The sequence below is a fragment of the Sylvia atricapilla genome, chromosome 1 (assembly GCF_009819655.1).
Source record: "Sylvia atricapilla isolate bSylAtr1 chromosome 1, bSylAtr1.pri, whole genome shotgun sequence".
Classification (NCBI taxonomy): domain Eukaryota; kingdom Metazoa; phylum Chordata; class Aves; order Passeriformes; family Sylviidae; genus Sylvia; species Sylvia atricapilla.
The window spans coordinates 55,499,890-55,525,177 of NC_089140.1; the positions used below are offsets into that span (position 1 = coordinate 55,499,890).

At 36.5% G+C, this 25,288-nt stretch overlaps 1 long non-coding RNA gene across 1 annotated transcript; it reads right to left on the reverse strand.

The window, feature by feature from the left end:
- Positions 1-1,998: 1,998 nt before the first annotated feature.
- Positions 1,999-5,588, reverse strand: LOC136367029 (uncharacterized). The gene is made up of 3 exons (XR_010744631.1): positions 5,554-5,588; positions 2,658-2,842; positions 1,999-2,097 (listed from the first exon to the last, which is right to left on the reverse strand). It is a non-coding gene; the product is annotated as an uncharacterized lncRNA (long non-coding RNA).
- Positions 5,589-25,288: the final 19,700 nt, after the last annotated feature.

Below are 25,288 nucleotides of genomic sequence, written 5' to 3' on the forward strand. Positions count from 1 at the left end.
AACATACACATCTTAGCCAACTTCTCTTCCAGAAACTCATAGTTGTACTAGTTCAAAATATAACACGGATGAGCAAAATGCAGCTAAAACACATTTTTTTGTTCCTTGGAGACCTAACTTTTTGAATGAATGCCTAGTGTAACCTACAACAATTAAGAACTAATGGCTCTAAAATAGCAGCTTCCAAAAAGTTCTGCACTGACAGGATGTCTCCCTCTTACGTGCAAATATAAATTTGTGGCTGCTTTCAAGGCTTCCCAATGTTTCTCCTCTATGCTGGAACAGAAACAAAATGTTTGATAATTTTGGCAAGAATTATTTTGTCACGTTGGCCATTTTTAGAACAAAAATTGTAATGTCGTAAATTTTGAAAATTTGTCATTCTGAATTTGCAAATCAGAAACCTTGCGAGGTCCATAGGAAGATAAAAAGAGGATAGATAGAGTCTTTTGTATAACAGATCTTTTAAAATAGAGCTAGTGTGTCATTCTGGCAAAAAATATAATAAATTTTAATATTGGTATGTGGAGTAAATGCATGAATGAATCTTCTCCAAAGATTGATATTGATTATTATGAAGCAATGTTGCTTTTATTTGGAAGACACAATGATAAAGCCTTAATGACTTCTGATGGAAAGTACTTGGACTAATAATTTTACAGCTCTGGTCCTTAGACCCTGACAATTATGGACCAATTTTCAGGTAGTTCTATATATTGATTAAGCAATTCTGTTTCATGTGTGACATTTTAAAATGCCTTTATTATTCTATGCAAATTTATATCTAAGCAAATTTTAGAAAAGAAAAAAATTACCTTGCTAAATTCTGAATGCTATGACTGGAATTTATGGTAATAAGTGAATTACAAGTATTGGCAATTCTTGGTTCAGGTTTTTTAAAATGTGTATCTTCATAAACTCAGATGTTACCCCAGCCATATACTGAAGGAAACCCTATGACTTTCTTGTTTGAAGGCTTTCTGTTTATAATAAAAGGTAGTATTTCAAATTGCTTGTTTTTATAAATATCCGGCATCAAATGTAAGTGCTTAATTGACCTAACTAGACATCATCTTTTTCATATTACTAAAAAGACAGTAATAAGTAGTCTTCTGTGAAACCATGTAATAGAAATGTTTTTATTCCAGGCTTTTGTTTAGCAGAAATAGACATATGAGATATTTTGCACAAATCAGTGCTACAGGCTATGCTTTTTTCAGTCAGAAATTAGGTTACTAGGAAAAAATCAGAGCAATCTCTAGCAGTCTAGAATCTTTCTCTTTGTAATATTTTCGAAGATCAAAAGAAATTTATCCTTGGCCTCTGATTTAAGCCTACAGTTACAAGTGCAGTGCACAGAAAACTGGGAAATATATTCCACTTTCATATTATTCAGTACTAATGATACCATGTAGCAATTATGAGTTATTTTCCTTTAAATTCTTTTGGAATAAACTTCCTCATAAAAATTATTTGCAATTTGTATTGCAGCTTAAGATATAATCATCAGGTTATTCACAAATGTAGGATTAAATGCAGTGAATTCAGGTTTAAATGTATATGAAGAATGTACATTTACATGTACAAAGAACTGGAAATCATATTTTGACTTGAAGCAAATGCATGATTATGACAGTTTTTTATTTATAGTTCTAAAAAACTCTGTGACTTTAAAAATCATTTTACTGTATAATATAAAATACATATTTTCTTCTTTTAACTCAGATTATTTTCAAATATGGAAGCTTTTTTCTTTAACTATTGCCCATAAAACAATGTTTTATTTGTCTTTAGCCCATTTATTAAAGTACAGTAGGTCTGTTGATTTTTGCAAGTAATTACTTAGCTTAGACCTTTTGGGTTTTTTAAGACTGTCATTTGTTCTGTCAAAATAAAATTAAATTAATTGTTTTTCAAAATTACATGAGTGACACATGAGTTACCTAAACAGATTGGAATACACCAGATTTAGAGTAAAAAATGGCTTTTTAACTTTAGTACATAGTGTTATTTTCAAAATAGGTGTAGGATACACTGATGTGTTTAGGAAGAAGGTAATTCTTTGTGACATTTTCTGAAGACTATTTTCAGCTTTCCCTGAAAGATAAAATTCCAGTCAAAAGTATGAGAATGAAACAAAGTACAGTTTTTTAAGCTTTTACTACAGTTACATAGAAAACACTGAATAATCACTGCATTGGCTCTTTGAAGAACCCATCTTTAAAGTAGACAAGAACAAAAAAGCAGACTTCATGCCAGACAGTAAATAGCTTAAGGGTAATATTTAACAAGCTTGTAGTTTTGTTGGTACATTTTCCAGAAGGATTCTGTTGCTAAGAACTATAGATAGTAATTTTGGAGAAATATGCTCATTTTGTGATACAAGACAATGTGAAAAACTTTGTCCTCCTTCTAGCTGTCAAGCTCACCCATGCTTGCTTAGTTAATAATGAGCAGAGTTCTCTAACATGGAATTTGTGAGTGAGCAGTTACTTGCATATATAGGTGCTCATTATATAGATCATTCCATACACCTTAATGGGTTCACAGAAGCAAAAGGGTACAGTGTATAACTAGGTATGACTATATGACTGTACGACAGGGCCAGCATCAGCAAGGCAATATTTCACTAAGAACTTGAACTGGTTTTCACTTACCTGAGGCATGCTTGTTTCAGTTACAAGGCTTTGCACAACAGTGCCTTTTGTTTACATTTCTTCTCTCCTATTCCCCAGGACCAACACCCTTTCTACCTGAGGCAGAAGTCCATTCCTTATCTGCTCCTTTTCCACACTTCATACACTCTCCCAAGTCTGCATTTTTCTCATAGTTGTCCTGTTGCCTTGGAGGATGACAAACAAACAAACAAACAAACAAACAAAAAAGAAAATCTAACATAAAACCAAATCAAAACAAAACCACCACCACCACCAAAAAAAAGACAAAAACCCCCCTCCCCAAAAATCTTCTGTTAGCCCCTTCCTCCTTACTTTTAAGGTCCATGGAGCCCAGCTGCTCCATGCAGTGTTCCAGCTTTAAGTGTCCATAGCCAAGTGCTGCATTTGCCCAGCTCTGCTCTGCACCACAGACATTGTGCTGACTTGCAGGCTGCACTCTTCATACTGGGGACACGGTTATCTCTTTGACAGAGGCCCCTGTCTTATGATGTCAAACCAGCAGGTTACTGATATTAGGAGGATCAGATGGAGAGTAAGTTCTCTGACATTCTATTATGTTTTCCAGGGGTGGAAAAGAATGCCACATTTTCTCAATGCTCCTTGGCTAAAGACAAAGCATGTAGCAGTGTCAGGGAGTGCCTATTGGAGCACATTGCTACTCCCAACCTTGCCATGGCATGCATGAAAGCACACAGTGGAAGTCATATACTTTTTTGCAAGGTGAAGATTTTATTTTGGCGCACAGGCCTGAATTTGGACATGCTACTTTATAGACTCTTGTGGTACAGGTGTGAGAGAGAACTTGAGACTGGGTGTTCAAAGTAATCCAACCTTTTAATAGTCCTTTCCAATGCATTCTATAAAGACCATGGAGGCCTCATTAAAATTCTTTCAAAGGATTGTTTTAGAGGTCTACATTGCTTTGAATGGCATAGAAAACAGCAGGAACAAGGACACATAGACTAATTTTCCTGCTTCTCAGCTTCTGATAAAATTTACTCAAAAATAGCAGATTTTTACCCCTCAATGCTTTCTACCTGTCCAGGTAAAGAATTCCTACAACTTGAGGAATCCTACCATGGAGGCAGATTTATTTTCAAATGGCCATTGTCTTATTGAAAACAGATTGAGTCTGGCCCAGAGTCCCGATTTTTAGTCATACAAGTTAAAAGTACTTAAAAGTGTTTATGAGTTCCTAAACTGTGTTGAGAAGATCCATAGGGTTCTCAAGAGGATATCGTCAGCACACCTCTCTCACGGTCTGCTTAGGGATCTTATCCTTTGACTGTATCTGTGCCACATCTAGGCTGTTACCTCTTGCTCAAGCTCTTCAATGCTGTTTGCTCTACTTAAGTTCAAGGGAAATGAGAAAGGCAAGATGGTATAGGAAGGAGTGGTAGAGACTGCTGTGGAAAAAATAGAATTGCCATACAGCAAGAATTTTAAGGTTTGGATATTTTATTTGGTCTGGTCCCAAACAGGCCTTGAAGGTTTGTCCATAGGTACTTGAATATCCCTGACTTATTGAGGTTCACAAGTTTTAATGCTCTCTTTCACATTACTTTCTTTTTTGTCTATTGGAGAGTATCATAATTTTGCCCTTTGGAAAAGAGTGAATTTCAAATGCCAGATTAAAACCTACCCATTCAGCTTTTGCATAGTTTTGAATAACATATTCCTACAGAACAAATGTATGTAACACTTTCCTATCACACATCTAATTAACTTGCTAAAATATTCTGTCTAGGTATACTTCCCTAGCACATGATGCATGTAACAATTTGGTTAATTTAATTACATATCAGGAACTCTAAAGAACAGCATTGCTACAGACTTAGAAGTTTTATGTGCTTCTTTCAGGAAGCGAGGAACACTTTTAACATTTTGTTTAATCTTGGAAAGTATTATTTACACACCAGGTGAGTTCTATTGGCCCAAGTCCAGATGCCAGATATGCTGTAAATGCTGCAGAACCTTCAAGACAGTATCTAAATGGTATCTCTCTTAGCAATGATGAGCAAGTGAAGACATGCTTATGTGTGTAGGTTTGTCTGCATACGTTGCATTATGTGAACCCACAGTCATTCTTTTTAAAAAATCAGACAGTTAAAACTTTTTTTTGCTTGCAACAAGAATCTGTGTTCTGTTTAGTTTCTTTTGCCAGGATTTCCATATTTCCAAAGAACTGTCAATGAGACTGTGGCTCCATGATCTTTAGTACTGGATCTAAGTACTTCTAAAATCTGTAGCAGTGCATGACTTTGACTTTGACTTCATGGGAACCCCCAGTTATAGCCGTTCCAAATTAGCATGACAATTTGTGTGCAAACCAGCATTCATCAAGGGACTAGTGTCTTGTATCCTACAGTATATTTTGTCCACTTTAGTTAAATAATTTTGTTAACTGCTCGTGTTTATGTGTAGGAACTTAAGTATGTTGCCTTGTCGTGATGATTTCCAAGGTAGATGGCTTTTTGGTTTTAAAAAGTTACTGGGATCTGCCACTTTTCCTGCCGAATAAGAATTTACAATGTGGACAAGGCAGGTGACTAGAGATGACAAGATGTGTAGACATGCTCCTTGAGAGGGTGAGTTGGTCAAGTGAAGGAAGATGATCATTCTTTGCAGACTAATATTTTGCTGGGTAGTGAGAAACCACTGCACCCCATTTCCAGTCAAAGAAATTTCCCCTTCAAGCCAAGGGACTTCCACACAAGCACAGTTCAATGCTTTTATTGCACATGATATTTATGGATGCAGTGGAGTCATGGGCTTGTGCAGTTACAATATAAATGGAGTGCTATTTTCCTTGCTCATGCTTAGTTCTTTAATCCCTAAAGCAACAGTTGCAATTAGAAGCATGATTCATGCCTACATGTTTTCTGGAAGTTGCCAGGGAAATGGACACAGGTCATTGACCTTTTCATTAAAATCTTTTTGGAGTAGAAAACATCAGGTCCATCATCGGTGCCATCATCTGTATTCTGAAAATTGCTACCATCCAGTCCAAGTGTAAGTTTCCAGAGAATAGAGGTATGTAGAGACAGGCCTATGGCATGATGAGTTGAGCCGTGTGTGTCAGCCTCTTAAGGTAAGTCCTGCACGAAATGAAGCCGTTTCCAGCAATTCAAGAATTGTGTATTCAGATAAAATTACTGATCACACATCCACTTTCTGACTTTGGCCCACTCAGATGCAGTGGTCTGAGCACTGTACTGTACTCATGCTTTCCACATTTTTAGGAGTGTATTGTCATTACACAAAACATTACACAAAGTCCCAGGTATTACCCAGAAATCTACCTGCTATCTATAATCTCCCAGCTCAGCCTGCAGCTAGGTTTCCTGGGAGGCAGAGGGCACTGCCTGCTACACTCTAGACAGATCTCAGATTTTTACTCTTTTTCTCTGTGCTTGGAAATGACTTTGTGATAGATAAAATTGCTGCTTTTTACTGAGGTGCCCTCCTTGGATGCTTTCTGCAGAATCTGAGCAGTCCCAGTGTCTTTGTGCAGGCCAGTGGAGACCATGGCAAACATCATCTGAAACAAATGGCAAAAAAATCACTTTGGAGCCATTTCTGACTCATCAGTGATGTGTCAGCTTAAATTTTTCAGATTTTTTTGAGATCTGCATATAGACAAAGAAGGATCCAATATGAAAGAGTGATCAGACCAAACAAAAAGTATATTGTCCCTTGCCAGTACATCAAGAAAAACAGTGATATCTAAGGACAGTGGTCTTAATAGCAATAACATAAAAATGACTAGATCATCTTGAAAATTATGAGATAAATGCTTACTCATAAAGCAATGAAGAAGTGCCATGCCCACTTGGAAATCAATTCTGATGGACTCTGAGTTGCAGATTCAGAATTTTAAAATAACTTTACACCATGATTGTGGCTTTGTATTGAATTTTCAGTTTGCAATTCATGTAACAGAATTCAACATAAGGATTTCTCCTAATTACTTCATTAGTAATTCACTACAGTATAAAAAGTTGACCTCCCATGCTTACCAGTATCAAAATGGGTGAAACTATTATGAACTGCTAAAAATCATTGCATTTTTCTTTGAGCCACCACAGGAAATGTTTTGCAGGTAGTACACCCCTGAATGATTTCAAGTGAGACATTTTACACCATTTTTCAGAAATCGGTGTCTAGAAATGTGATTTTCTTGTCTCAGAGACTAGTCCTCTATCACTGAAATGTAAGTTTTCTTGTCAAGTCGTCAATATGTAAAATTTATGAGTGCAGGGAACTTCAAGATAAACAAGGCCACTATGTTGTAGCTACACTTGATGATAATGGCTTGTCATTTTTGCTTCAGGTGTATGTAGTCTATGCTTGGTCTTCCAAATTAAGAACATATTAAGTGTGCCCTAAAGCAACCATAATCCTATCTCATGTTAAATTAAAATCACTACTATGAATATCGGGGTCACTGTTTTAATTGGGAGCTGGCATCAGTGCAGCATTAATTGAAGAGCAGTTGAAGCCTTAGCAAGGGAAGATATTAAGACAAGTATAGTACCACTAGATTTCCTTGTCAGTGAGGTCACAGAAGGTACATTATGACATAAGGAACCAGGGGAAGAATCCTGAATTGTGTTTATTGATAGTTTCTCTACCAAATCCATTTTTCCCTCTGCATAACTCAAAAACATTTGTTAAGTAGTTAGAAAGGTGGCTTTAAGCAACCTAAGTCCATCTCTCTAATCCTGAGCCAGATAGGGACTGTTTAGTTGTCTCTATAATTCAAAGAAGCCTAAGGCTGTGCTTTCTGCTCTGTGCTGACATGTCATCTTCAGAGAAGATGAAGAGAGCAGGTGGTAGGGAGTAGGCAGGGTGTTTGAATTCTCCTCTGTCTGGAAAAGCAGAGCTGCAGGGCAGCTCTCTGCCTGCTTTTCTGCTGTTCAGGCAAGTGTTAGACTAAGTGTTCAGTCTGCTCTGCATGTAGCAATCAGTTAACTTTAGAGATCTATTTATTTATTTAAGCATAAAACATCCTTGAGGGTTCTGATCTAGATGGGTCATGAGTCACCAGATGTTTTACTTGTTGTAGTATCATACTGTGTTGCTGCCCTGGGCTTGTTTCTGATCTTAGGCACTTTAAGTGAAGTTTCGATAACTGGGCAGCTTTCAAAATTGGCAACTCAGACAAAAGAAGAAAACTAATAAAGGTGCAGCACACTCATTCAGTATAATTGTCTGACATCTGTAGCAGTTAATTTCTGGAGATGAGGAGCAAGTAAATCTCTGCTTTATGGCTACACAGAGATCAGCAGAATTACAAGGCAGGGTCTGTTTCAAATAATGGCCAATGAAAGGCTCAAAGTGATTTTCATTTGCACTGCAAATAATCTTTAATTTCCCTCCCTAACTCTTTTGACACAAGAAGTTGGGCTCAGCCCAAGATACTTCCAACTTTTCTTTCTCCAACTACATAGGTTTAAAGGTGAAAGAATGACTAACCCTTCAAAGTTATTCAAACCCTTCAAAATGACTTTGCTTCAGTCTCTGACCAGATGCTCAACTCTGACCAACCATAGTAACAACGTTTATTTACAAAATAAATTTTGTAGAAAAAGTTCAGTGATCTTAGTAAGTCAAGCAGGAAAGGCTAACAGTGTGTTAACAGGCCTTTGTAGGAAGAGAAGTGTTGAGACAGTTGCTTTTCTGTCTGCTATTTTAAAGCATCAGTTGCACGCAGAACAAAACTGTGTGCTTTTTACTTTGGCTAAACTTTTCTTAGCATTGTGAAGTCAGCCATGCTACTGAGACTAAAATGGTGGAGTCTGATCTACTGAAATCAATGGGAGTCTGTTCATGTATGCAAGTAGACTTGAGTTTGAAGAAGAATCAAGCACCATGTCTCAGCTATTAGTCTCCTTCTCTAAATATAGAGTCTCCTGCTGCTCAGAACTTATGTGACGGGCTCACACAAGCTGGACAACATTATATCTGATGCCAGCTGACCCTTCCATTCCCCTGTGTATACCCTCCTGGAAGTAAGGGGCAGCTTTTGCTATCATATTCAGGATCTCTTCTCATGGCTTTGCTTTCCCTTCCTGAAACAAGAGTATTTTAAGGGACGTTGGACTGCACTGGAAACCACTGGAACTGCTGAGAACAAAGGGGGTCTGTTAGCTTCCCCGAGCCCAGATGTCAGGGCACGTTCATTATTAACTCCCTACACCCCTCATAGAATTTCCTGTCAGGAAGAGAGGTTGGAAAGGGGCCCAAGCATTTTCTTCAAAGACTATTCACAGATTGGTGGTCCCAAGTGTTCACTACTTATAAATTAAGCATATGAAACCATGCATCTATGAAAAATAACCTGTCTGAGCATCTCTTTATTTGTTTTTCATTTTGGGAGCCATGGTAGGTATGTGTCAAATAATAATTTTTTTGGAAAAGCAGTCTTTTCTTCAAAAGAAAATAATATGGGTTCCTTGCCAAATAACTTGACTCCAGAAGCTGAGATGCTAGAAAGCAACACTATTCCAGTTAGGTTTCTCAGAGGGCTGTAAAAATTGATTACTATAGTCATGATCAGATGCTTTAATACAGTCTCCCTTTGCCAGGCAACCTATTAGTACTAATTTTGGTAATCAGAAGAACAGTAATAGGAAATAATTGACTGCCTTTTTTAGCTAAGGTCTTGCGTATATGAGAGTAGTAGACATACTTAAATCACCACTAAATAGCTTGGTTTATAGACCAGATACTCTTCAACCCAATGAAAAGCCTACAATATAAGATATAAAAAAGTCATCCAGAGAAGTATCATATGCCTGACAGGGGGCAAAATGTCATGTATACAGTATGTGTATCTTCTGCTCTTACAAAAAATTAATTTACCTTACATTTCTTTTAAAAATTTGGATTTGCCTTTTTTCTTTTTCTGACAATGTTCTTATAGTATGTATTTTAAAACGAGGCAACCAACTATTCTTAAGCTAGAAGCCTTCATGTCTAATAAAGTGTAAATAGATCCTAAAGATTAAATAATTGATCCTGCCTTTCTCCTCAATTTTCTGTATCTGAGATAACCTGTATGTATCATAGCTGCCTTTTATGCACTGAAACAGGATTGTTTCTTGTGCCTTTTGTTAACAGTCAAGGAGCTAGAAAACTCAGAGAATGAATTATCATGTGCTACTTTACGTGTAAGAGTAGGAGGAATTTTCCTTTCATGACCTCAATTCAGTAGGATCAATCATGTTGTTTTACTTGAGAAAACTCAATGAATAAACACAGGCTTTAGCAACCTCTAGTGTTTCAAATGCAATGCTGTGATCTCAGTTTGCTCCAGAAGGATGCTGTGGTGAATCCCTGTGGTCAATCATAAGAGCTACCAAAAAATGCAGGGGAGTGAAAATGGAATGGGAAAACTGTGGGGAACATGGCCATGCATTGTAGAGTAAGTTGTGTAATTTATAGTGAAATAAGAAAAACATGGAAGGAACTGGAATGGCATGTTTTCAGATGTGAAGACTTGCAAAATCAAGCAATTCTTACTAATATGTGGTGAGAGATGAGCATATTTTCAGGATCAATGTGTTAAAAATACACCTTAAAAGTTATTCTCATCGCAGCATTGCTAAGAGAGAAAAAAACAGAGTTACATGTGGGCTCTTTACTCTAAGTGAATTAGTGGCCTAGGAAGAGAAAAGAAAAAAAAAAAAACAACCACAACACAACAAACAAACAACAAAACAGTAGAAATGAATGTATATGTTTGCCACCTACTTCCAGGAGAAGAAGCCATCAATATTGAAAATGTCCTTAGGGATAATGGGGTTTGGTCAGCAATCAGGACACTGACAGAGTGCCACAGAGCAAATGACTGAGAAAGACCTCTCCCAGTGGTAGACTCTATTTTTCTGCATCATCAGTATAATATATGCCATATGTTATGTGATTTTAATGTGTATGCACCATCAGTACTGAGAGCTCAGCATCAAGTGACAGGGGAATGCTCTACTCTTACATATACTTTGATAGTCCTATCTGCTCCCTCTAAGACCACCTTCTATTTAATGAGCACTACCCCTTCACCACATAGCATTGTTGCCATCCTCTTGCATTTTCATAGAAGCAATAAAGGGTAAAAATGTATTTCATGCAGAGCAGAAGTCAGGTTCCAGAGTTTTTCATTCTCACTTTTGTTTCTGCCAGCACTTTTATTCATTTTTCCCCTATTCCTTTCATGTCATGCCTTTTTTTTTTCTTTCTTTCTTTTTTTTTTTTTTTTTTCCCCTCCACACAGCCTGTGCATTAATCCACTTGTACTCTCTCAGACTTCCTGTGTACACAGGAAGTCTGAGAGAGTACAAGTGGATTACTCAAGGTGAGCATGGCCAGTTTTACCTGAGCACTTTATTTATAAATGTCTTTCACCCCCTAACAGGTTGAACAGTTATGGCTTAAAATAATCACTAAGCAGGAGGCACACACAAAACCAATAAATCAATAATTCATTCAGCTTGCTGACAAAAATGCTAATTATGATAATTTACTATTTTCATATCATAAAATTAGGTGGTGGTTTCAGCAACTCTTAGTCAGCAGGTCTTGTATCACACACATGAACAAACTGTCACAATTCCTTCAACTGGCAACCTTGTTGAAAATCTTAGCAACAGCTCCAGGCAACATGGGCAGAGGAACTTTAGTGTTATCATGAGAATGTGATATCTTGGTAGAGACATGTAGAAAGCTGTAAGTTTTGTCATTCGTGTTAGTCTTTACTTGTACTTAAAAACTTCAACCTTCAAAACAAAATAGTGACACAGTGAGAGGAACATGTAAAAAGAGAAGAGCAACATGTTTTAATGGGTTACTGCGAGTATAAATCTTTTGCATAAAATTCATTCATATACTTGAGCATTGCTGGTTTTTAGCAGAACAGTATGCAGTGTGAGTGCTATTTTAAAGCTTGAGTGCAAGATGGAACAGCGTGCATATATATATTTTTATATATTCACTAAGACTTCAGGGGCAAGAAGTACTGAACACTTCTAGAAATTAGGCTATTTACTTGACCACATCTTAAAATATCACTCAGCAATGACAGAATGCCAGTTTTGGCAGTTAACCACATCACTGGATTCAGGTGGGAATCCAAGACCTGCTTCAAAGCCTTTGAATTTTGGATCAGATCTCAGCTAATCCCAGGAATTTTACCTGATCTAGCACTTTCTTCTGCCACACTCAGCATTTAAATTAAACTAGATTAAACTTGCTTGGGCTGAGTAAGAATCACTAAGCTTTGCATCCACTCACTGATACAGATCTTGCATCCATTTACATGTTGCCTCTCAATTTGGCCAATGAGTCAAAAGTAGATGCTAGATGCTATCTGCTTTACTCATCTGCTCTCTGGGATACAGAAGATATTCTAACAGAAAAGCAACATAAGGGAGGACATAAGTTAACCTAATGGGGAACTCTCAGAGAACCAAACCAGACAAACCTGTCTTTCTGGAAAGTGCAGTCATTCCCCCCTGCCCCCTCCCCCCCTTTTTTTTTTTTTTTAAGCCTAGCTCAATGTTTCCTCAGATTGAAAGTGGGGAAGACAGATGATAATTTTTGAATATCTTAGAAAATGTCTGGTGATAACTTTCATGACTGATATACAGCAAGACTGAAATAATCACAAAAATTCTACACATTTTGTATAATATGCTGAAATAGTTTTCATTTCTTGCCAGCATGAACAAGGGAGAGGAGGTGAAGCGAAAGGAAAGGAGGGAATGCTGACTCAGGGCTGTTTCCTCAAGCAGTAGAACATGACTCTGAGGATTTACTTTGATATGTTGCTGTGGAAGACAAGATTGTTTATTGTTTCATTTGCATATGAATACCTGAGAAGCAAAGCATTAATGAATGACAACACAAAATCATAGCTAAGAAACTCTAAAAGAGTTAATATTTCTTTTTGGAATGTGTGGCTGCATGATGAATTATTTATTTGGCCAAATTGTTTGCAATTTTATTGCATAGTTATGCTCTTTGAAGTGAGGAGATAAATAGTGACATAGAGAGTGCTAAGTCATCATAATTCTACATCTGACCTGGCTGTGAAACAAGTGTGATATCTTGATCTTAGTAATTGTTTCATTGAGAATTGCATAAAGTCATCCGGCCTAATCTTTTTTTGAAATGAGTATTCCAAAAACCGAAAAAAATCATGAAATTATTAGCTTTGCAGGATCTTAACCACTTTTAAGAAAAATAACAATGTTTTCATTTATTTCAGCATTTAGGCTTGCTTCTAAAATTAGAGAAATTTGATTTAAAACAAATGGCTGTCATCTATGATGAATAATACCTTCTTTTCATTGTTCTTTTAAACCAAATGAGGCTGGCATGAAGTTCAAAGATAAAGTTCATGTGGCAAGATACAATTACAAGACTGGAGTCCATTAGAATATCTCTTTCTTCTCATATATACAGTACTGATTTTCATATAATATATTTATTGGAGAAGTCTGTTTCAAAATCAGTGGCTGGACAGGATTTGCCATCTCTGAGGCAGTATGAAAGAATATAATCTCTTTCTATTTAAACTCAGATTCTGGTTCTGACTAGTAGGCAAGAGGTTGCCAAAGCAGGTAAGTGTAATACTACACATTAAGAATGTATAGCTCATTCAAATCAATCTGTATTTTTCCACTTCTTCCACAGCATGAATGGCTTTGATAGTGGATATTGTCAAATTAATAGGGTAAAAAATATTATTATTATAAATAAATGAGATTATCAGTGTGAAATGAAATATTCTTGGTGTAATTTTAGAAAAGGAGACTCATAGCTATCATTCAAAAGGTATGCTATAACTAAATAGTTATTGAATTACAGCAAAATTGCAATACTCCTTATACTGAATAGTAATGAATCCCAAAGCAGTCTTGTTGAAATGAATGGGGTGAGTTGGAGGAAGAGAAATGTCATAAAGCTCTCAAATGTCATTAAGACTCCATGCAGTCAAGGACAACAGAACACAGAACTCCCATCAGATGTCTTAAGGTTACTATTTTTATTGTTTCTCACAAGCTTATGCCAGCTTTCCACCATTTGCCTTTGTACCCTCTTCATTTGTTATTCTGAGCCTCCATGTAAATTCTTCAGTATTATTTCTTCTACAGGAACAACTAGGAAAAACAGTATATGCACCACTGCTATTTGGGTCTAGTGCTGCTGAGGATATTTGAAACATGAATAAGTCTGTGTGCATGTGTGAGCACATGTGATGCAGACAAAAGGATGCCATAAATGTCTGGAAAATTTCCATGTTATTATCAGTGAGATCTATAAAGTTCCTAACAATTTCAATTTTAAAAATGATCATAGAATCTAATGATAAATTAAAGGTCAAAAAGGTCCCTGGTTGGGGGTCATCCTCTTCACCCAGGCAACTAGTGACAGGACAAGAGGAAATGGCCTCAAAATGCACCTTCAGTTTAGACATCGCAAAGAATTTCTTTAGTGAAAGGGTTGCCAAGCATTGAAACAGGCTGACCAGAGTAGTGGTGAAGTCACCTCTCTGGAAGTGCTCAAGAAATGACTGGACATGGCACTTAGTGTTAGGGTTTAAGTGACATTGACATATAGTGTTTGGCCAAAGGTTGCAATCGATGATCTTGAAGGTCTTTTCCAATATTAATTATTCTATGATTCATTAATGTAACAAAAGTATCTCTTTAATCATTACAGAAATGGTTCAGGTAGAAAAATGATAGTGAATTTTCTTGGTCCTACACAATTCAGGAGCATATGCAGGGCCCTGAACATCAGTGAAACACAGAAATTTACTGATAATTCTGATCATCCAGATGGCACAGATAACCTTGGCCTTCCAGGTATGGGTGATGTCCTTGAAAAAAGAAGGATGATGTTATATATCACCAAGGGAAATCAAGATAAAATCTTGTAACGCAGAGAAAACTTTTATGAATCAGCATATACAAAGTTGAGTTACAGGGGTACAAAGGAAAAGATTTTTAAATTATGGTGTAAAATGAGGGACATAAAGTGTCCTTCTTAGTTGTATCAAGAAGCATTTCTTAACATAGTTGTCACTGCCAATTTTGCTATTATAGATAGGTATCCTCCTTATTCTTTTTATTACCAAAAGAATACTGACAACTTGTTGGTGTAATGCTTAAATATTCATCTGAGGGAACTGAAGAGTGTAAAGATCCTTTCTGCTCTTAGCATAATGTTGCAATGCACATCTGCCTTAGCTCATGATAAGGGAAAGGCACGTCACCATGATCACAGTTATGTACAATCCTACATGACCTGTTTTTGTTGAGGAATCAAAAGCAGCTGCTGTCCAATAGAATAGTCTTGTACAGATTGCAGTAAAAGAAAATAAAATGTGAAATGACGTGGGGCTATCCTGACCCCTGTGCACTGTCACATCTCTAAAATTCAAACAACCCACAACATGAGATGGGTTAGAAAACTGACATATTAAAAACTCTCCAGATATTAGTTTTTAATGTTTGCTATAGTATCTAGGGTATTTAGAATTTTACTTCTTTCTATTCTTCTTCATTATCCATACAGAATATATAACTTACAAAAAAAAGAGGTCATGAGTATCACATAACAGACAGATATGGTATATAGAAATTCTAAAAAGTCATGAACATGCTATGTTCACAAAATTTGAATGTAATTGTTGATTAATTTCTCTGTTATTGAATGAATATAATGGTTCTAGATGAGACAGACTTAATTTTCTTCATAAGAGCCCATGTGATAAGAGGACTCTATCTTGTAGATCAGGAAAAAATCAGTTAGTATAACTAAGCTTTATCTTGGAAGGAAAACAAACACAAATACTTATGATTTCTTCATCTGCTATACAAGAGAGGCACAAGGCAAAAAAGATAGGCTGAGAAGAGAAAGATGATTAAAGGTGAAAAAGGGGATCTCCTACATACTTAATTGACACTTTAGTTCTTAGCAGAAATTAAGATTATGATGGTAATAACAGAGTATCTAATCAGGAATGAAATTAGGAACAGTATTTCCATTACTATATTCAAAGTAATAGCAGAGTTTGGGCTGTGGACTGTGGTGGAGCAAATGAAGAATGAGACAGAGGGAAAAAGGGACCAACTCAAAACATTAGAAGAATTAAACATGAAAATATAAGTTCAATAGCAGACATTTTTAATGGCTTTACCAATTTGGAAATAAGTGGTGGAAAGAAGAGAGAGCCTGACCTTGGACAAGAGATAGCACATCTAAATAAGAAAGTTTTTTGGGGAGGAATTGGTGATCTAGGTGGCTGCACTGAGTTTGGTTCACTCCTAAAGGAGCCCTTAGAAGAGATTTTCAGTCAAGAACAATAAGCTGTGAAGGCCAGTGGAAAGAGAGCTAAATTGTAATGGGGTTTTCTTTATTAGAGGTGCATACTAGGCTAGACTGATGCAATTTACATTCAACAAGATAACTTTCTTGTAAGATAAGAATAAGTGTCATGTTTCCAAGAGTACAGGTTATGGTAAATCATTCAGTACTTTGCCACACAGGAATTTACTGTTTAAGGAACTAAGGAAGAGTGTTAATATATGAACTGGGATTTCAGTAAATCAAAAACTAAGCAGAAAGCGAAACTGTGCACACACTGAAAAGGAAGTCTCCAAGATGCAATTTTATCAGTGACATTTCCTACCCATCAGTCTCAGGGACTGATACTGCACAATGTTGTCTTTAGTGAGAGAACAAGGTGTGTGAGGTTCTAGCTGACAGTTAAATTAAGATACTACTTAAGATACTACTTAAGACTAGCTACACAGAAAGCCTGACCTCTGACACCTGTAATATAGAGCTGCAGCAATGGATTTGTATAGTACAAATAACTGTTGATAAAGCATTTCCTAAAAAGTAGATTTTTGTCAGCTAGAGGTGAAAGAGAAGCAATTGGCAACAGAATAAAATAGCCAACCCAAGGATGACAGGAAGCTTGACATTGTGACACAGCAGTAGAAAGAGAAAGAAAGAAGTCTGATCTCCACCATTTTCACTGAATGCAAGGAAGTGATCCTGCCTTCTACATTACACAAGGCACCAGTATGAGCCAGGGTACAATATTTTACATAGTTCTAGTAATTTTTATTCACAGAAGTGTATCTTAAACTAAAATGGAAACAAAAAAGGGCTGTTGGAATAATATGATTAATGAAGAATTCATGGTATGTGAAGAATAGAAACCTGGCAAAGGGCTATTTAAAATTAAAAAATGAATATATACATATATAAGTATGAGAGTAAAAGCTGGAATACTTGTAATTTTTTTAATCAAAAAAGTTTTTTCAAACAACATGGATAAAAAAGAGCTGTACTGGATCCAGTAGGGACTACAGAAACATGAAGAGCTCTGTGTGACAGTAAAGGGTGAATATAGACATAGAAATGAGTCAGCCAATTCAGTATCTTCCTGACACAATGGTGCCATTAATTTATTAAAAACTGTAGTGCTCAGGGCACTTGGGCACCATGCCAAGATATTTGGTAAGCTACATCTGGACGGTTACTGGCTCATTCCAGACAGTGTCAATATTGTTTGTGTACTTTCCTATTTCCAAGACAGGCGAAGAGAGCTCAGGTGCATATGTAGGTGAGAAGGATATGGAAGAAATATAAAAGGGATCAACTAGGGTTGCAATGTCAATGCACATTTGTGTTCAACAACTATATAGACACAGAATTAAAGTGCTTTAATCTGAGGTGCTTAAATTTACCACTAGATCTGAAAACACAGTAAGCATATCGACTTAATATAATTTTTTATTTATCTTTGTTTTCATGAGCACCTTTGCATCCTGGTTATAACAATTATTCATTGGGCCTCTAGGAACATTTGGAACATGAAAGATGTGCAGATGTCTTCTACCCTATATCAGCTGTGTTCTCTCTGCCCACTTTTTGACAGTGCAGGAGGTCATAGATTTTCCAGTTCCATCTTTCAGTGGAGGAAGAAATACTCATATTTTATCCTATCCTTCATCATGCCTTTGGGTTTGATAAATGTTGCAAGAATTCCTTCTGTGGCTGCTTCAGTGAAAAGTCACTAAAGACTTTTTTATCTCATAGTATCTTGCTAAGTATTACAACTTGACTGTCTTTTGACTTACCTTTTTGCTATCCATTTTCATTGTTCTGTGCAAGTGTTTATCCAAATTGCTTATTTTAAATATTCAAAATTTGTAAGTCAAGCTCTTCAGACATATACTGGGATTAAAGCAAGTGAAAAAACTAAAGAAGAGCCTGGAGGTATTTGCCTTTAGTTTCAGAGCCTCTGGAATACCTCCAGGACACAACACCAAGACAAGAAAGCTATAGGTCTTTTGTTGCCTTTCTTTCCTTTTTAATAAAAATAGAGTGTTTTAAATCCCTTGTCTAGAAAATAGACAGTTTCAAATAGATAATTAGTACTGGGGAATTTCCAGATCAAACTGCAAAAGTTGGTGCTGCCAACCTAAATATTCTGATGTTTTCAAACAGAAGAGAAAGGCAAAAAAGCAGAAGCATCTAAGTCACCCTTGTGACTCTAGAGGGTAACACGCAAAAGAGTAGAAGCAACTTGCATAAGATGACAGGCTCCAGGAATGTAGAGCAAAGCCACCTCCCTACCCTTTCCCTTTCCACATTGGCACCCAGCTGGAGGCTACACAAGGGGAGCAGGGGGTGTGGAGACACCCATTTAAAGCTTGCACACCGTATCGTTTTCCTCATCTGTGATTCCATCACTGCTTCTTTGGGTTGGCATTGATATGCACAAGTCGTGCAAATTTCCCTTTAATGGCAACTTTTTGTAAAGGCCAGGTAAAAATGGAAAATTGATATTTATTTTCCTCTGTGTGGGCAAATCTTTAATTTCTTTTTTAGCTGCTGGAAATTCCTCCCCATTTCAAAGTATTTATGGTGTTATAAGTATATTGAGGGTATTATTACAGTATGTGACATGTCTCACAATAACTTTCACCCCAGTCTCAGAAGAAGCTCATCAGGCAAACATAACATTATTCAAACCAAGTCTCTAAAAGTCTTGACATATGGCATTACTTGTATCTTTCCACAGAGAAATGAAGCAGCTTTTTTTTTTTTTTAACTGTAAAATCAATAAACTGGTATTCAATTTCTCATGAAAAATGGGACCTATCTCCTAACAGCTGAATATGGAATTACAAATATGAAGTTACATTTCTTCTGATAAAACATTTATCTTTTACACTCAAATATTTCTTTTGCCTACTGAATTTTTTAAGATACATAAAATACAGCAACAACAAATTAGTATAAAACTATATTAAGATGAATGATCTCTGCTTACACAACTATGTCATTTCAACATTATTTTTTAAACACTGCCACTGAGGATCAAGTACCCTATGACCAGGTCTTCAGTTTTTCTACTACAAATTATCTAAATCTTATCCCAATATTTTTTCTACAGAATGATTTTATAAGTGATTATACTACCCAATAGTTTTGGTTGCCTTGAGAACCAACATGGCTGGGAGATTGATCTTTGTTAGATCACTAATAGATTTTTAACTATATAACTGAATTACCTTGATATTGTATTGAGTTGACTTTCTGGACTTAAATACATTTCAGTTTTATCCAGCAAAGGAACAGAAATACAGTTTCACACTTTTTAGGTATTCTTATGCAAGTGTCCATCCTTATCTCAGTGTCATCCTCAGATTTTAATGATTAATTTTTTCAGAATTAGGAGCAAGTGTTAATTAAATGAAATCTATAATGCCAGAAGTGAAACAAGTGGAGGCAAAAGTATTAACAAGTCTCAGAAATGTAGATTTCATTTGGGTAACTTCAGCAAATAAACTATTAGGAATTTTAAAATAAGGTTTCACAAATTATAATGCTAATCTCTACTATATATCTAGTGAGCTGTTTTATTTTCCTTGGAAAACAAAGATAGGGTTGTAAGCACTTATGACTAATAAGTTTCATTAACATGTATTTCTAAATTTTGGGTTATTGAATTGCAAAGGTTTTGGGGACTTTTAAGAACAGGAAATAGACTGTACAACCTGCTGCTTCACAGATTGAGATGGGAGGGATATAATGCTTGCCATCCAATGTCTCTGGATAGGGAAAGTATGACTGTTACTCACTAACCACTGATTCTTAGGTTTAGCATTGCATGGACAGGTATTCACTGGATTCTCACTGGCATGTGGGAGGCTAGGCAACAAAGGCAGAAGATTAATATTCATGTTTGCAGAAAATTGACTAGGAAAGCATAGAATGTCTGAAAGAGATTAATAAAAATTAACTAGGGACAGCCACACACTGTCTCTTGCTTTACTCACCATAAAGTCTATATATGGTCTACTGTCCATTTTTAATACAAGCAACATTTGGAGAAGACAAAAGAAATACCTGTTCTAGTCCCCTCAGTTCAACTCTAAATGTTTCTTAAGTTCACATCCAAGTAACATATTTTTTAAAATCTTCTTATTTTTATGTATGGTTTACATTATCATTTTTAACATATATCATGCTATTTACTTTATTTTGAAATTTCAAGACTTTTCTGTGGTTTCTGCACACTCTCTAAATTTTACATATAAATCATAGGAAAAAAGTCCAATCTTCTGTTTCCCTGTTCAGTGTTCCAAAGAAAACAGAAAGTTATCAGTCAAATTTCTATTCCAGCTCATTCCAATCATGTCAGCTGCTAGACCTATATCTAAAAATGGCAAATACTTGCTAATTGAAAATACAGTTTGACTAAAATGTTCTTATTTGTGTAAAGATTAGGTGCTAAGAGGAAGTGTATAAACCTGAAGAGAAGCATATAAACTTATTCAAATTCTATTAAAGTCCCTGTTACCAGTTTTTCCTATCAGATACATCATTGTAGCTCTCAACTTAGACTCTGAATTGATCACTCAAAATTTTCAAGAAGAGTGAGCATGTGTATTTTCTGTCTTTGTTTCCTTTTTCATTGGATCTGATAATATGGCATACATAAAATCAGGTACCTGTAGTTTGAAAAGGGAACAGGAAACTCAGATGAAAATGTGGAGTCATCTTGCACTTCAGAAGAATGCAAGTTGCTACTGGTATTTAAGAATTTGTAATTCATCTAGGGTGAGTGATCATCTTGCTCTTGAGGAAACTTGCTTCATCAAGTGATTAAGTGCAGGACTTAATTGCATGTCTGGCATGTGATTATGACCCAAAAATAGATTTTTTTTTTTTTTTTAAATCTTTAGATTTGGACAATTCACAAGAAAAATCGACAGATTTCATATTGGCACATTTACCTGCCTGAATGTGTTCAAAATTCTGAACATCAGATTCAGTTACCTACAATACTTAAAAGCCTTACTTTCATATTTGTCAAGGAATAGGAGGTAGGCACTTATAAAAATGTGGCTTCTTTCTCAGGAGCTTAAATTTAAGTTTAAGTATCCAGGCTTGTAAATATTGCCTTCTGATCTATAGACATGCACACATATTCACACATGCTTATCAGGGAGAATGCTTTTGTTTAGGGTGTACCTATTGTGTAGTGTTATATTACGTGAAAATTGCCTTAACTGGCTTGTCTAAAGAAAGTTTGTGATAATTATACAAATCTTTTTCTGCTTTGAACAATCATGGCACACTGAAGGCAGTACTGCATGGAAGTGCAGCACAATAAAAATGAAGAGATTAGAGTGTACAAGCTTAACATCATACTTCAGTTTTACTGGTATAATTAAAATCCCTTAAAATCATTCCACTTCCTTAAGCATTTCAATTTCTCTTCTCTCTTCATTATCGTGGAGAGATGTCACCCATTTTGGTTCTTTGAGAAAATGATTTGTCACCTCCACTGTGAAGCTGAGCATGGTGAGTAGTTATTGTTGCAAAATAGCCAAGGGACTGTAAGTGGCTGCAGATGGTCAGCTCACTTACCCGTCTTTGAAATCTCACTTAAGACTGTAGGTACAGCACAGCATAGCACAGGATGCTATGGTGGTAGGGGCAGATGAGGTTACTTCCAGTAATTTCTCTCCATCTGCTTTTAGGTGCTGTTTTCAAGTAGTTCACTGATTCCTCAGTTCCTGGAGGAGGAACGTGTGAGTGTTCCTTAATGCACTTTTGCCAAAATGAGCCCAGTTAGTTCAAATAACCTGTATGTTGTACATCTTTGCTATGGCTCATGTTAACTAAGGTGAATTCCTCTTAGTAGCTGGGCTTTCCCTACTAGATGTAAGATTAGTGTTTTCAGTAAAATGCAACTTATTACTGCATGAAGAAGCTATGTCTAGAAGGATATCTATTGAGAGCTGAAGTGTCAAAAAATGCCATTAGTTTAGAATTTAGAGATAAAAAGGCAAATGTGTACCACATTTTCTGTTATAAATTAAATAATACTGATAGAATTTGGGATCATATTTAGCATGTCTTTTTTATTAAAGAAAAACATGTTTGAATCCATTCTCTCTAAATATGGCAGTTGAGTTAGTAGAGTCATTGCCATATAAAAGAGGTGCAAAAATTAGAATACTGGTATGTAATCCCATTATTACTACAGGAATGTTTCAGCTAGTGCTTAAAGACTTATTAGAGATTTAAACCCAAGAAATTTATTTAAAAACTGTTTATAACAAGTGCTTTAGTATTATCTGCCAGTCTGCCAGTTGGACTGGAAATGTCACTAATGGAGCTGAGCAAAGAGAATGATTTTTTTCCTGTTTTGATTGTAATCAATAAGTCTACATTCTTCTGCCAGCTAGAGTGGATAAAAATTAGATATTCCTGTTTCATCCTGTTCTGTCCCCCAAAGAGAGGGAAATATTCCTCCTCTTTCATTAAATTTAAATTCAACTCAAATTTCAATTCAATTTCAAAACCTTCACATAAAGAAGGCAGAATGTATGTTGTATAGAGAACCTTTCAATCAGATTATCTTGGCACATGCTCTTTTTTGGTTGTCTTCTTGAATACCCCTCTGTTTTGCATACCTCCTGGGCTGTAAGAGCTAGGATGTATCAATTATACTTTACCTGTTTTCACTTTTCCCTCTCACTTACTGTTATGAAATCAGTAAATTAACTGCTGAGGTTTTGTTAGTTTTGTTTGGTTTCATTTAATATTTTGAAAACCATAAATCTCAGATGTGACTCAAAGATGAATTAAATGTCTTGCCTTCAAAATTAATACACATGTTTTTATTTACTATTTACTGTAATAGTGTTCCGGCCCATAAAATTACAGTGCATTGTTTCATTAGCTGCGACAGATGAGAAGTGTAGCTTGCAGTTGACAGTCTTTAGTTTTGATGAAAGTGTAATGCAAGGGTTAAAGCTATGCTGGAATCAATTTACTCAGATTTAATGAAATAAATAGGTAGGGTATGCAGTAAAGCATACACCTTTAATGCGTAGGCAGAAGAGTTCTGTACAAGATAAGAAAGGAATTGCGTGAATACTTTAATTCAGATGGCACTATGTTTAAGGAGATGTGAATTGAAAAATCTTTGATTATTTGTCATAGAATAAAGGTTCAGAAGAAGCAAAAAGAAATGCTGCTGACCATTACTAGACATGAAAAATAAAATAGGATTTTGTTTTCATAGATGTTAAAGGCCAAGAGCTCATGTCACTGTTAGGGACACGAAAGAACGAGACAGACAGCAGGAGTTAAGAAGGAAAGCTCTTTTTTTAAATTTCTCTGACTCTATATATATAATTCATCAAAAGGCAAAAGATTGGCTACACAGGTTGCCACCTCTTCAACCTCGTAGGTGGACATCACCATTAATCACAAGACTCCTCCCAGAAGAGAAATATGTAAACAATACATAGTTTACATAAGACTACGTGGAAATCTCTACTATAAAAATGCAAACACTCAAAACACAGAAAACTTAGAGCGACAAGCTCATATGGAAAATATCTCTGTTTTCAGAAGAGATCTGTCTCTAGTGTTGACTAGGAAGTTCACAGGACTCACACAGAATCACAGAATGGTTGAAGCTGGAATGGACTTCTGGAGGTCATCTGGTCTAAGCTTCTTGTTCAAGCAGGGCCACCTTGAGCTGGTTGCTCAGGATCAAGTCCATGTGGCTTTTAAATATCTCCAAGAACAGAGACTCCACATTATCCCTGAACACAACCTGTGGCAGCTCGTGGTCACACTTTTGTTGGATTATGCCCTTTTCTGACCCAGAGATGGGGCAACTGAGAGGCATTTTAAAAACTTTTATTCCATTTTCAGTCTCATGTGAAGGGTGAGACAATATAGATGTTACAATTCATGCCATCATGATCAGAAGCCAAACTATTTCTTAATTACCTTATAAGTGTTTCTTGGCCTATCAGCTTTTGCCACACAATGCCGTTGATGCCTTAAAGCCAACCATCTAAAATTACCTCTCCTGGGTCCTACTACAATGCACCTTTCATAGTTCTATTTCTCCAAAGTATCTAGTCTTATTTGCAAGGCCATCATTTGAAACTTGTTTCTAGTTCCATTTGTCTCTCAACAATGCCTGTCCTAAACCATGACATTTCTAAGTCAGCATTTCCTATCTCAAAGTTTGCATACAGATACATGCTATGTGAACCTTCTGTCAGGCACAGTCAAAAAATTATTCTTTATGGCAAACTTCTTGTGTTCAACTTTGTGCTCATTGCCTGTGGTCCTGTAAGTGGGCACAACAGAGCCTGGTTCCTGTATGCCTGACTCCAACACCTTTGTATTCTCCCTTCAGATATTTTTTATATATATTCATAAGTTTCTCTCTGAGCCTTCTGTTTCCCAGGCTGAACAGTCCCATCTCTTTCATCTGTTCTTCATAGCAGAGATGTTTCTGCCCCTTAATCATATCTATGGCCCCTTACTGGAGTTTTTGCAGTGTGGAGCCCAGAACTGAACACAGTAATCCAGATGTGATCTTACCAGTGCTGAGTGAAGGCAAAGGAGCATCTCCCTCAAACTGATGTCACTTCTCGACCCAAGTCAGATGAGGGTACCATTAGCCTTCTTTACAAAGGCTAATGGTGGTGTACCTCACAAAGGTACACCACTGGCTCACGTCCAGCATGGTGTCCATCAGTACCCCTAAGTTCTTTTTTGCCAATTCCTTTCCATCTGGGTGGCCCCCAGCATGTACGACCATGAGGGGTGATTTTCTGCCAGATGCAGGACTTTGCACTTCCTATTGTTGAATGTCATGAGGTCAGCCCATCTCTCCAGTCTGTCAAGGTCCCTGCACATACCAGCAAAATCCTCTGGTCTATCAGCTACTCTTCCCACTTTTGCACCAGCAAACTTGCCTCATCACTAATGAAGATGTTAAACAGGGCTGGATCCAGTACAGATGTCTGAGGTACACTGCTAGTTACTAGCTTCCAACTCAGGCTCATGACACTAATTACCATGCTCAGAGCACAGACATTCAGCCAGTTTCCAATCTACCTACCTCACTGCCTGCCTAGCCAACCCCTACTTAACAGCTTCTGTATCAGCATCTTATGGGGGAGGGAATCAAAAGTCTTGCTGAATCCAGGTAAGAAACATCCACTGCTTTCTCCTAACCTACAAGACTA